This window comes from Toxotes jaculatrix, chromosome 17 (genome assembly GCF_017976425.1).
Source record: "Toxotes jaculatrix isolate fToxJac2 chromosome 17, fToxJac2.pri, whole genome shotgun sequence".
Taxonomy (NCBI): Eukaryota; Metazoa; Chordata; class Actinopteri; family Toxotidae; genus Toxotes; species Toxotes jaculatrix.
In genome coordinates, this window is record NC_054410.1 from 3021276 (window position 1) to 3033477 (window position 12202).

Below are 12202 nucleotides of genomic sequence, written 5' to 3' on the forward strand. Positions count from 1 at the left end.
GTTTATTATTATTATTATTATTTGTCCTCCCAAACAACTGCATTTTTCAACCCCTTCCCATGCTCTAAAACGCCTGAAATTTTGCACACTCATCAGGTCTGGTGAAAAATTTGATATTTTGTGGTCGTTGTAAATGGGGGGGGCAAAATGGCTCCGCAGCGCCCCCTTGAAATTTTCAAAACCCCCCTCCCATTGGGCTTAGTTTGTCATAGGTGCATGAAAATTGGTACACATGTTGATCATACCGAGACACACCAAAAAGTCTCTTGACACCATGACCTCAACCCAACAGGAAGTCCGCCATTGTGGTGGGAAGTTGGCCATTTTGGCGAATTACACCATTGGTATGCGGACGAACTCGTGCTAGGGATTTCACCCGATCCACTTCATATTTGGTGGACCTCACCTCAAGACCATGATGATCAAAAGTTATCACAGAGTTTTCTCTAAGTTAAAGGGCGTGGCCTCTGTGGCCCGCCAAAGTTTGGTGGCGTTTGGTGAATTTGCCATGACATTTTGAATGGCTCTCACGTCCACATACTTTATCCAAACATCTTCAAACTTTATGAGCATGATCAGGGCTCTGCCCTGAACGCCTCCATATGTCAAACTCCCGCCTTGCTCGTGGCGTCCCCTGCTGGTAACAGGAAATGACCTATTTTTACTCTGAAGTGTACTGCTCCTTAATAGTTGACACCATCGGCTTGGTTTCTGCTCTACAACCTTCCCAACTACTTGGTGAAGCTACATTATAAAGGCCGTGAAGCTGGGTGCAATGGCATCTGTGTGGCGGCGCGGCAACTGACGATCCCTCGCCGTGAAATTACGTTTGGATTTGTAATGACCTTAACCACCTCCTATGATCCTAAAAATTCATACACACGTTCTTGGGGGCTGGTCCTAGACTCTGATGGGGTTTTTGTAATTGGGCGGGGCAAAATGGCTCAACGGCGCCCCCTTGAAGATTTAAAATACCCCTCTCCATATGGGTTTTTTTGGAATACAAAGATGAAAATCAGTACACATAAAGAACACTTCGGGACGCACAAAAAAGTCTCTTGACACCATGACCTCAACCCAGCAGGAAGTCAGCCATTTTGTTTTTGGCGGCCAAATTTGAGTGCTTTCCACCATTGGTATGCGGATGAACTCGTGCTAGGGATTTCACCCGATCAACTTCATATCTGGTGGACCTCACCTCAAGACCATGATGATCAAAAGTTATAACAGACTTTTCTCTAAGTTAAAGGGCGTGGCCTCTGTGGCTCGCCAAAGTTCGGTGGCGTTTGGTGAATTTGCCATGACATTTTGAATGGCTCTCACGTCCACATACTTTATCCAAACATCTTCAAACTTTATGAGCATGATGAGGGCTCTGCCCTGAACGGCTCCATATGTCAAACTCCCGCCTTACTCGTGGCGCCCCCTGCTGGTAACAGGAAATAACCTGTTTGTACTATGATGTGTACTGGGGAGAAGAGGAGAGGACATAGGATGACTCTGGTACTCTTGGCTGCGCTGGCTGCGACTCCCGTGGGTCGCAAGGGGTGCGAGGGCCCGTCATCGCTGCTTGCAGCTTTAATTATTATTATTATTATTTGTCCTCCCAAACAACTGCATTTTTAAACCCCTTCCCATGCTGTAAAACGCCTGAAATTTTGCACACTCATCAGGTCTGGTGAAAAATTTGATATTTTGTGGTCGTTGTAAATGGGGGGGGCAAAATGGCTCCGCAGCGCCCCCTTGAAATTTTCAAAACCCCCCTCCCATTGGGCTTAGTTTGTCATAGGTGCATGAAAATTGGTACACATGTTGATCATACCGAGACACACCAAAAAGTCTCTTGACACCATGACCTCAACCCAACAGGAAGTCCGCCATTGTGGTCGGAAGTTGGCGATTTTGGCGAATTACACCATTGGTATGCGGACGAACTCGTGCTAGGGATTTCACCTGATCCACTTCATATTTGGTGGACCTCACCTCAAGACCATGATGATCAAAAGTTATCACAGAGTTTTCTCTAAGTTAAAGGGCGTGGCCTCTGTGGCCCGCCAAAGTTTGATGGCGTTTGGTGAATTTTCCATGACATTTTGAATGGCTCTCACGTCCACATACTTTATCCAAACATCTTCAAACTTTATGAGCGTGATGAGGGCTCTGCCCTGAACGCTTCCATATGTCAAACTCCCGCCTTACTCGTGGCGTCCCCTGCTGGTAACAGGAAATGACCTATTTTTACTCTGAAGTGTACTGCTCCTTAATAGTTGACACCATTGGCTTGGTTTCTGCTCTACAACCTTCCCAACTACTTGGTGAAGCTACATTATAAAGGCCGTGAAGCTGGGTGCAATGGCATCTGTGTGGCGGCGCGGCAACTGACGATCCCTCGCCGTGAAATTACGTTTGGATTTGTAATGACCTTAACCACCTCCTATGATCCTAAAAATTCATACACACGTTCTTGGGGGCTGGTCCTAGACTCTGATGGGGTTTTTGTAATTGGGCGGGGCAAAATGGCTCAACGGCGCCCCCTTGAACATTTAAAATACCCCTCTCCATATGGGTTTTTTTGGAATACAAAGATGAAAATCAGTACACATAAAGAACACTTCGGGACGCACAAAAAAGTCTCTTGACACCATGACCTCAACCCAGCAGGAAGTCAGCCATTTTGTTTTTGGCGGCCAAATTTGACTGCTTTCCACCATTGGTATGCGGATGAACTCGTGCTAGGGATTTCACCCGATCGATTTCATATCTGGTGGACCTCACCTCAAGACCATGATGATCAAAAGTTATAACAGACTTTTCTCTAAGTTAAAGGGCGTGGCCTCTGTGGCTCGCCAAAGTTTGGTGGCGTTTGGTGAATTTGCCATGACATTTTGAATGGCTCTCACGTCCACATACTTTATCCAAACATCTTCAAACTTTATGAGCATGATCAGGGCTCTGCCGTGAACGCCTCCGTATGTCAAACTCCCGCCTTACTCGTGGCGTCCCCTGCTGGTAACAGGAAATGACCTATTTTTACTCTGAAGTGTACTGCTCCTTAATAGTTGACACCCTCGGCTTTGTTTCTGCTCTACAACCTTCCCAACTACTTGGTGAAGTTACATTATAAAGGCCGTGAAGCTGGGTGCAATGGCATCTGTGTGGCGGTGCGGCAACTGACGATCCCTCGCCGTGAAATTACGTTTGGATTTGTAATGACCTTAACCACCTCCTATGATCCTAAAAATTCATACACACGTTCTTGGGGGCTGGTCCTAGACTCTGATGGGGTTTTTGTAATTGGGCGGGGCAAAATGGCTCAACGGCGCCCCCTTGAACATTTAAAATACCCCTCTCCATATGGGTTTTTTTGGAATACAAAGATGAAAATCAGTACACAAAAAGAACACTTCGGGACGCACAAAAAAGTCTCTTGACACCATGACCTCAACCCAGCAGGAAGTCAGCCATTTTGTTTTTGGCGGCCAAATTTCAGTGCTTTCCACCATTGGTATGCGGATGAACTCGTGCTAGGGATTTCACCCGATCAACTTCATATCTGGTGGACCTCACCTCAAGACCATGATGATCAAAAGTTATAAGAGACTTTTCTCTAAGTTAAAGGGCATGGCCTCTGTGGCTCGCCAAAGTTCGGTGGCGTTTGGTGAATTTGCCATGACATTTTGAATGGCTCTCACGTCCACATACTTTATCCAAACATCTTCAAACTTTATGAGCATGATGAGGGCTCTGCCCTGAACGGCTCCATATGTCAAACTCCCGCCTTACTCGTGGCGCCCCCTGCTGGTAACAGGAAATAACCTGTTTGTACTATGACGTGTACTGGGGAGAAGAGGAGAGGACATAGGATGACTCTGGTACTCTTGGCTGCGCCGGCTGCGACTCCCGCGGGTCGCAAGGGGTGCGAGGGCCCGTCATCGCTGCTTGCAGCTTTAATTATTATTATTATTATTATTATTCCTCCCAAACAACTGCATTTTTCAACCCCTTCCCATGCTCTAAAACGCCTGAAATTTTGCACACTCATCAGGTCTGGTGAAAAATTTGATATTTTGTGGTCGTTGTAAATGGGGGGGGCCAAATGGCTCCGCAGCGCCCCCTTGAAATTTTCAAAACCCCCCTCCCATTGGGCTTAGTTTGTCATAGGTGCATGAAAATTGGTACACATGTTGATCATACCGAGACACACCAAAAAGTCTCTTGACACCATGACCTCAACCCAACAGGAAGTCCGCCATTGTGGTCGGAAGTTGGCGATTTTGGCGAAATACACCATTGGTATGCGGACGAACTCGTGCTAGGGATTTCACCTGATCCACTTCATATTTGGTGGACCTCACCTCAAGACTATGATGATCAAAAGTTATCAAAGGCTTTTCTCTAAGTTAAAGGGCGTGGCCTCTGTGGCCCGCCAAAGTTTGGTGGCGTTTGGTGAATTTGCCATGACATTTTGAATGGCTCTCACGTCCACATACTTTATCCAAACATCTTCAAACTTCATGAGCTTGATCAGGGCTCTGCCCTGAACGCCTCCATATGTCAAACTCCCGCCTTACTCGTGGCGTCCCCTGCTGGTAACAGGAAATGACCTATTTTTACTCTGAAGTGTACTGCTCCTTAATAGTTGACACCATCGGCTTGGTTTCTGCTCTACAACCTTCCCAACTACTTGGTGAAGCTACATTATAAAGGCCGTGAAGCTGGGTGCAATGGCATCTGTGTGGCGGCGCGGCAACTGACGATCCCTCGCCGTGAAATTACGTTTGGATTTGTAATGACCTTAACCACCTCCTATGATCCTAAAAATTCATACACACGTTCTTGGGGGCTGGTCCTAGACTCTGATGGGGTTTTTGTAATTGGGCGGGGCAAAATGGCTCAACGGCGCCCCCTTGAAGATTTAAAATACCCCTCTCCATATGGGTTTTTTTGGAGTACGAAGATGAAAATCGGTACACATAAAGAACACTTCCTGACGCACAAAAAAGTCTCTTGACACCATGACCTCAACCTAGCAGGTAGTCGGCCATTTTGTTTTTGGCGGCCAAATTTCAGTGCTTTCCACCATTGGTATGCGGACGAACTCGTGCTAGGGATTTCACCCGATCAACTTCATATCTGGTGGACCTCACCTCAAGACCATGATGATCAAAAGTTATCAAAGGCTTTTCTCTAAGTTAAAGGGCGTGGCCTCTGTGGCTCGCCAAAGTTCGGTGGCGTTTGGTGAATTTGCCATGACATTTTGAATGGCTCTCACGTCCACATACTTTATCCAAACATCTGCAAACTTCATGAGCATGATGAGGGCTCTGCCCTGAACGGCTCCATATGTCAAACTCCCGCCTTACTCGTGGCGCCCCCTGCTGGTAACAGGAAATAACCTGTTTGTACTATGACGTGTACTGGGGAGAAGAGGAGAGGACATAGGAGGACTCTGGTACTCTTGGCTGCGCCGGCTGCGACTCCCGCGGGTCGCAAGGGGTGCGAGGGCCCGTCATCGCTGCTTGTTATTATTATTATTATTTGTCCTCCCAAACAACTGCATTTTTCAACCCCTTCCCATGCTCTAAAACGCCTGAAATTTTGCACACTCATCAGGTCTGGTGAAAAATTTGATATTTTGTGGTCGTTGTAAATGGGAGGGGCAAAATGGCTCCGCAGCGCCCCCTTGAAATTTTCAAAACCCCCCTCCCATTGGTCTTAGTTTGTCATAGGTGCATGAAAATTGGTACACATGTTGATCATACCGAGACACACCAAAAAGTCTCTTGACACCATGACCTCAACCCAACAGGAAGTCCGCCATTGTGGTCGGAAGTTGGCGATTTTGGCGAATTACACCATTGGTATGCGGACGAACTCGTGCTAGGGATTTCACCTGATCCACTTCATATTTGGTGGACTTCACCTCAAGACCATGATGATCAAAAGTTATCACAGAGTTTTCTCTAAGTTAAAGGGCGTGGCCTCTGTGGCCCGCCAAAGTTTGGTGGCGTTTGGTGAATTTGCCATGACATTTTGAATGGCTCTCACGTCCACATACTTTATCCAAACATCTTCAAACTTCATGAGCATGATCAGGGCTCTGCCCTGAACGCCTCCATATGTCAAACTCCCGCCTTACTCGTGGCGTCCCCTGCTGGTAACAGGAAATGACCTATTTTTACTCTGAAGTGTACTGCTCATTAATAGTTGACACCATCGGCTTGGTTTCTGCTCTACAACCTTCCCAACTACTTGGTGAAGCTACATTATAAAGGCCGTGAAGCTGGGTGCGATGGCATCTGTGTGGCGGCGCGGCAACTGACGATCCCTCGCCATGAAATTACGTTTGGATTTGTAATGACCTTAACCACCTCCTATGATCATAAAAATTCATACACACGTTCTTGGGGGCTGGTCCTAGACTCTGATGGGGTTTTTGTAATTGGGCGGGGCAAAGTGGCTCAACTGCGCCCCCTTGAAAATTTAAAATACCCCTCTCCATATGGGTTTTTTTGGAGTATGAAGATGAAAATCGGTACACATAAAGAACACTTCCAGACGCACAAAAAAGTCTCTTGACACCATGACCTCAACCCAGCAGGAAGTCGACCATTTTGTTTTTGGCGGCCAAATTTCACTGCTTTCCACCACTGGTATGCGGATGAACTCGTGCTAGGGATTTCACCCGATCAACTTCATATCTGGTGGACCTCACCTCAAGACCATGATGATCAAAAGTTATAAGAGACTTTTCTCTAAGTTAAAGGGCGTGGCCTCTGTGGCTCGCCAAAGTTCGGTGGCGTTTGGTGAATTTGCCATGACATTTTGAATGGCTCTCACATCCACATACTTTATCCAAACATCGTCAAACTTCATGAGCATGATGAGGGCTCTGCCCTGAACGCCTCCATATGTCAAACTCCCGCCTTACTCGTGGCGCCCCTTGCTGGTAACAGGAAATAACCTGTTTGTACTATGACGTGTACTGGGGAGAAGAGGAGAGGACATAGGAGGACTCTGGTACTCTTGGCTGCGCCGGCTGCGACTCCCGCGGGTCGCAAGGGGTGCGAGGGCCCGTCATCGCTGCTTGCAGCTTTAATTATTATTATTATTATTATTTTTCCTCCCAAACAACTGCATTTTTCAACCCCTTCCCATGCTCTAAAACGCCTGAAATTTTGCACACTCATCAGGTCTGGTGAAAAATTTGATATTTTGTGGTCGTTGTAAATGGGGGGGGCAAAATGGCTCCGCAGCGCCCCCTTGAAATTTTCAAAACCCCCCTCCCATTGGGCTTAGTTTGTCATAGGTGCATGAAAATTGGTACACATGTTGATCATACCGAGACACACCAAAAAGTCTCTTGACACCATGACCTCAACCCAACAGGAAGTCCGCCATTGTGGTCGGAAGTTGGCGATTTTGGCGAATTACACCATTGGTATGCGGACGAACTCGTGCTAGGGATTTCACCCGATCCACTTCATATTTGGTGGACCTCACCTCAAGACCATGATGATCAAAAGTTATCACAGAGTTTTCTCTAAGTTAAAGGGCGTGGCCTCTGTGGCCCGCCAAAGTTTGGTGGCGTTTGGTGAATTTGCCATGACATTTTGAATGGCTCTCACGTCCACATACTTTATCCAAACATCTTCAAACTTTATGAGCATGATCAGGGCTCTGCCCTGAACGCCTCCATATGTCAAACTCCCGCCTTGCTCGTGGCGTCCCCTGCTGGTAACAGGAAATGACCTATTTTTACTCTGAAGTGTACTGCTCCTTAATAGTTGACACCATCGGCTTGGTTTCTGCTCTACAACCTTCCCAACTACTTGGTGAAGCTACATTATAAAGGCCGTGAAGCTGGGTGCAATGGCATCTGTGTGGCGGCGCGGCAACTGACGATCCCTCGCCGTGAAATTACGTTTGGATTTGTAATGACCTTAACCACCTCCTATGATCCTAAAAATTCATACACACGTTCTTGGGGGCTGGTCCTAGACTCTGATGGGGTTTTTGTAATTGGGCGGGGCAAAATGGCTCAACGGCGCCCCCTTGAAGATTTAAAATACCCCTCTCCATATGGGTTTTTTTGGAATACAAAGATGAAAATCAGTACACATAAAGAACACTTCGGGACGCACAAAAAAGTCTCTTGACACCATGACCTCAACCCAGCAGGAAGTCAGCCATTTTGTTTTTGGCGGCCAAATTTGAGTGCTTTCCACCATTGGTATGCGGATGAACTCGTGCTAGGGATTTCACCCGATCGATTTCATATCTGGTGGACCTCACCTCAAGACCATGATGATCAAAAGTTATAACAGACTTTTCTCTAAGTTAAAGGGCGTGGCCTCTGTGGCTCGCCAAAGTTTGGTGGCGTTTGGTGAATTTGCCATGACATTTTGAATGGCTCTCACGTCCACATACTTTATCCAAACATCTTCAAACTTTATGAGCATGATCAGGGCTCTGCCCTGAACGCCTCCGTATGTCAAACTCCCGCCTTACTCGTGGCGTCCCCTGCTGGTAACAGGAAATGACCTATTTTTACTCTGAAGTGTACTGCTCCTTAATAGTTGACACCATCGGCTTGGTTTCTGCTCTACAACCTTCCCAACTACTTGGTGAAGCTACATTATAAAGGCCGTGAAGCTGGGTGCAATGGCATCTGTGTGGCGGTGCGGCAACTGACGATCCCTCGCCGTGAAATTACGTTTGGATTTGTAATGACCTTAACCACCTCCTATGATCATAAAAATTCATACACACGTTCTTGGGGGCTGGTCCTAGACTCTGGTGGGGTTTTTGTAATTGGGCGGGGCAAAATGGCTCAACGGCGCCCCCTTGAAGATTTAAAATACCCCTCTCCATATGGGTTTTTTTGGAATACGAAGATGAAAATCAGTACACATAAAGAACACTTCAGGACGCACAAAAAAGTCTCTTGACACCATGACCTCAACCCAGCAGGAAGTCGACCATTTTGTTTTTGGCGGCCAAATTTCACTGCTTTCCACCACTGGTATGCGGATGAACTCGTGCTAGGGATTTCACCCGATCAACTTCATATCTGGTGGACCTCACCTCAAGACCATGATGATCAAAAGTTATAAGAGACTTTTCTCTAAGTTAAAGGGCGTGGCCTCTGTGGCTCGCCAAAGTTCGATGGCGTTTGGTGAATTTGCCATGACATTTTGAATGGCTCTCACATCCACATACTTTATCCAAACATCGTCAAACTTCATGAGCATGATGAGGGCTCTGCCCTGAACGCCTCCATATGTCAAACTCCCGCCTTACTCGTGGCGCCCCCTGCTGGTAACAGGAAATAACCTGTTTGTACTATGACGTGTACTGGGGAGAAGAGGAGAGGACATAGGAGGACTCTGGTACTCTTGGCTGCACCGGCTGCGACTCCCGCGGGTCGCAAGGGGTGCGAGGGCCCGTCATCGCTGCTTGCAGCTTTAATTATTATTATTATTATTATTATTCCTCCCAAACAACTGCATTTTTCAACCCCTTCCCATGCTCTAAAACGCCTGAAATTTTGCACACTCATCAGGTCTGGTGAAAAATTTGATATTTTGTGGTCCTTGTAAATGGGGGGGGCAAAATGGCTCCGCAGCGCCCCCTTGAAATTTTCAAAACCCCCCTCCCATTGGGCTTAGTTTGTCATAGGTGCATGAAAATTGGTACACATGTCGATTATACCGAGACACACCAAAAAGTCTCTTGACACCATGACCTCAACCCAACAGGAAGTCCGCCATTGTGGTCGGAAGTTGGCGATTTTGGCGAATTACACCATTGGTATGCGGACGAACTCGTGCTAGGGATTTCACCCGATCCACTTCATATTTGGTGGACCTCACCTCAAGACCATGATGATCAAAAGTTATCACAGAGTTTTCTCTAAGTTAAAGGGCGTGGCCTCTGTGGCCCGCCAAAGTTTGGTGGCGTTTGGTGAATTTTCCATGACATTTTGAATGGCTCTCACGTCCACATACTTTATCCAAACATCTTCAAACTTTATGAGCGTGATGAGGGCTCTGCCCTGAACGCCTCCATATGTCAAACTCCCGCCTTACTCGTGGCGTCCCCTGCTGGTAACAGGAAATGACCTATTTTTACTCTGAAGTATACTGCTCCTTAATAGTTGACACCATCGGCTTGGTTTCTGCTCTACAACCTTCCCAACTACTTGGTGAAGCTACATTATAAAGGCCGTGAAGCTGGGTGCAATGGCATCTGTGTGGCGGCGCGGCAACTGACGATCCCTCGCCGTGAAATTACGTTTGGATTTGTAATGACCTTAACCACCTCCTATGATCATAAAAATTCATACACACGTTCTTGGGGGCTGGTCCTAGACTCTGATGGAGTTTTTATAATTGGGCGGGGCAAAATGGCTCAACGGCGCCCCCTTGAAAGTTTAAAATACCCCTCTCCATATGGGTTTTTTTGGAGTACAAAGATGAAAATCAGTACACATAAAGAACACTTCCAGACGCACAAAAAAGTCTCTTGACACCATGACCTCAACCCAGCAGGAAGTCGGCCATTTTGTTTTTGGCGGCCAAATTTGAGTGCTTTCCACCATTGGTATGTGGATGAACTCGTGCTAGGGATTTCACCCGATCAACTTCATATCTGGTGGACCTCACCTCAGGACCATGATGATCAAAAGTTATTAAAGGGTTTTCTCTAAGTTAAAGGGCGTGGCCTCTGTGGCCCGCCAAAGTTTGGTGGCGTTTGGTGAATTTGCCATGACATTTTGAATGGCTCTCACGTCCACATACTTTATCCAAACATCTTCAAACTTCACGAGCATGATCAGGGCTCTGCCCTGAACGCCTCCATATGTCAAACTCCCGCCTTACTCGTGGCGTCCCCTGCTGGTAACAGGAAATGACCTATTTTTACTCTGAAGTGTACTGCTCCTTAATAGTTGACACCATCGGCTTGGTTTCTGCTCTACAACCTTCCCAACTACTTGGTGAAGCTACATTATAAAGGCCGTGAAGCTGGGTGCGATGGCATCTGTGTGGCGGCGCGGCAACTGACGATCCCTCGCCCTGAAATTACGTTTGGATTTGTAATGACCTTAACCACCTCCTATGATCATAAAAATTCATACACACGTTCTTGGGGGCTGGTCCTAGACTCTGATGGGGTTTTTGTAATTGGGCGGGGCAAAGTGGCTCAACTGCGCCCCCTTGAAAATTTAAAATACCCCTCTCCATATGGGTTTTTTGGAGTATGAAGATGAAAATCGGTACACATAAAGAACACTTCCAGACGCACAAAAAAGTCTCTTGACACCATGACCTCAACCCAGCAGGAAGTCGACCATTTTGTTTTTGGCGGCCAAATTTCACTGCTTTCCACCACTGGTATGCGGATGAACTCGTGCTAGGGATTTCACCCGATCAACTTCATATCTGGTGGACCTCACCTCAAGACCATGATGATCAAAAGTTATAAGAGACTTTTCTCTAAGTTAAAGGGCGTGGCCTCTGTGGCTCGCCAAAGTTCGGTGGCGTTTGGTGAATTTGCCATGACATTTTGAATGGCTCTCACATCCACATACTTTATCCAAACATCGTCAAACTTCATGAGCATGATGAGGGCTCTGCCCTGAACGCCTCCATATGTCAAACTCCCGCCTTACTCGTGGCGCCCCCTGCTGGTAACAGGAAATAACCTGTTTGTACTATGACGTGTACTGGGGAGAAGAGGAGAGGACATAGGAGGACTCTGGTACTCTTGGCTGCGCCGGCTGCGACTCCCGCGGGTCGCAAGGGGTGCGAGGGCCCGTCATCGCTGCTTGCAGCTTTAATTACACCTTGTTTTTCCACAAAAGAAATATCAGAATTTGTTATTATGATAGTAAATATCCTGAGAGATTTCCTGCCGCTCAGAGAATTAACCTGACAAAAAATGCCAGCTATGCACACAAAAAAAAAATCTCATCATCTAATCGGAATGTTTGCTGAGCACACTCATGCTCCCCAGAGAGTGAACCACTTAGATCTTAATTACCCCATAGCTTTTCCTCTGGCGCCACCCTCAGGACAAAGTTGAGTTTCCACTGGGCTCTGAGAAAGTCATCGTGAGTGTGTTCATGTATGTAGCGTGTCAACTGTACAGCATTGTACATGCGTTCCAGTTATTTAGCCTCCCCTCAATGATTTCAGCG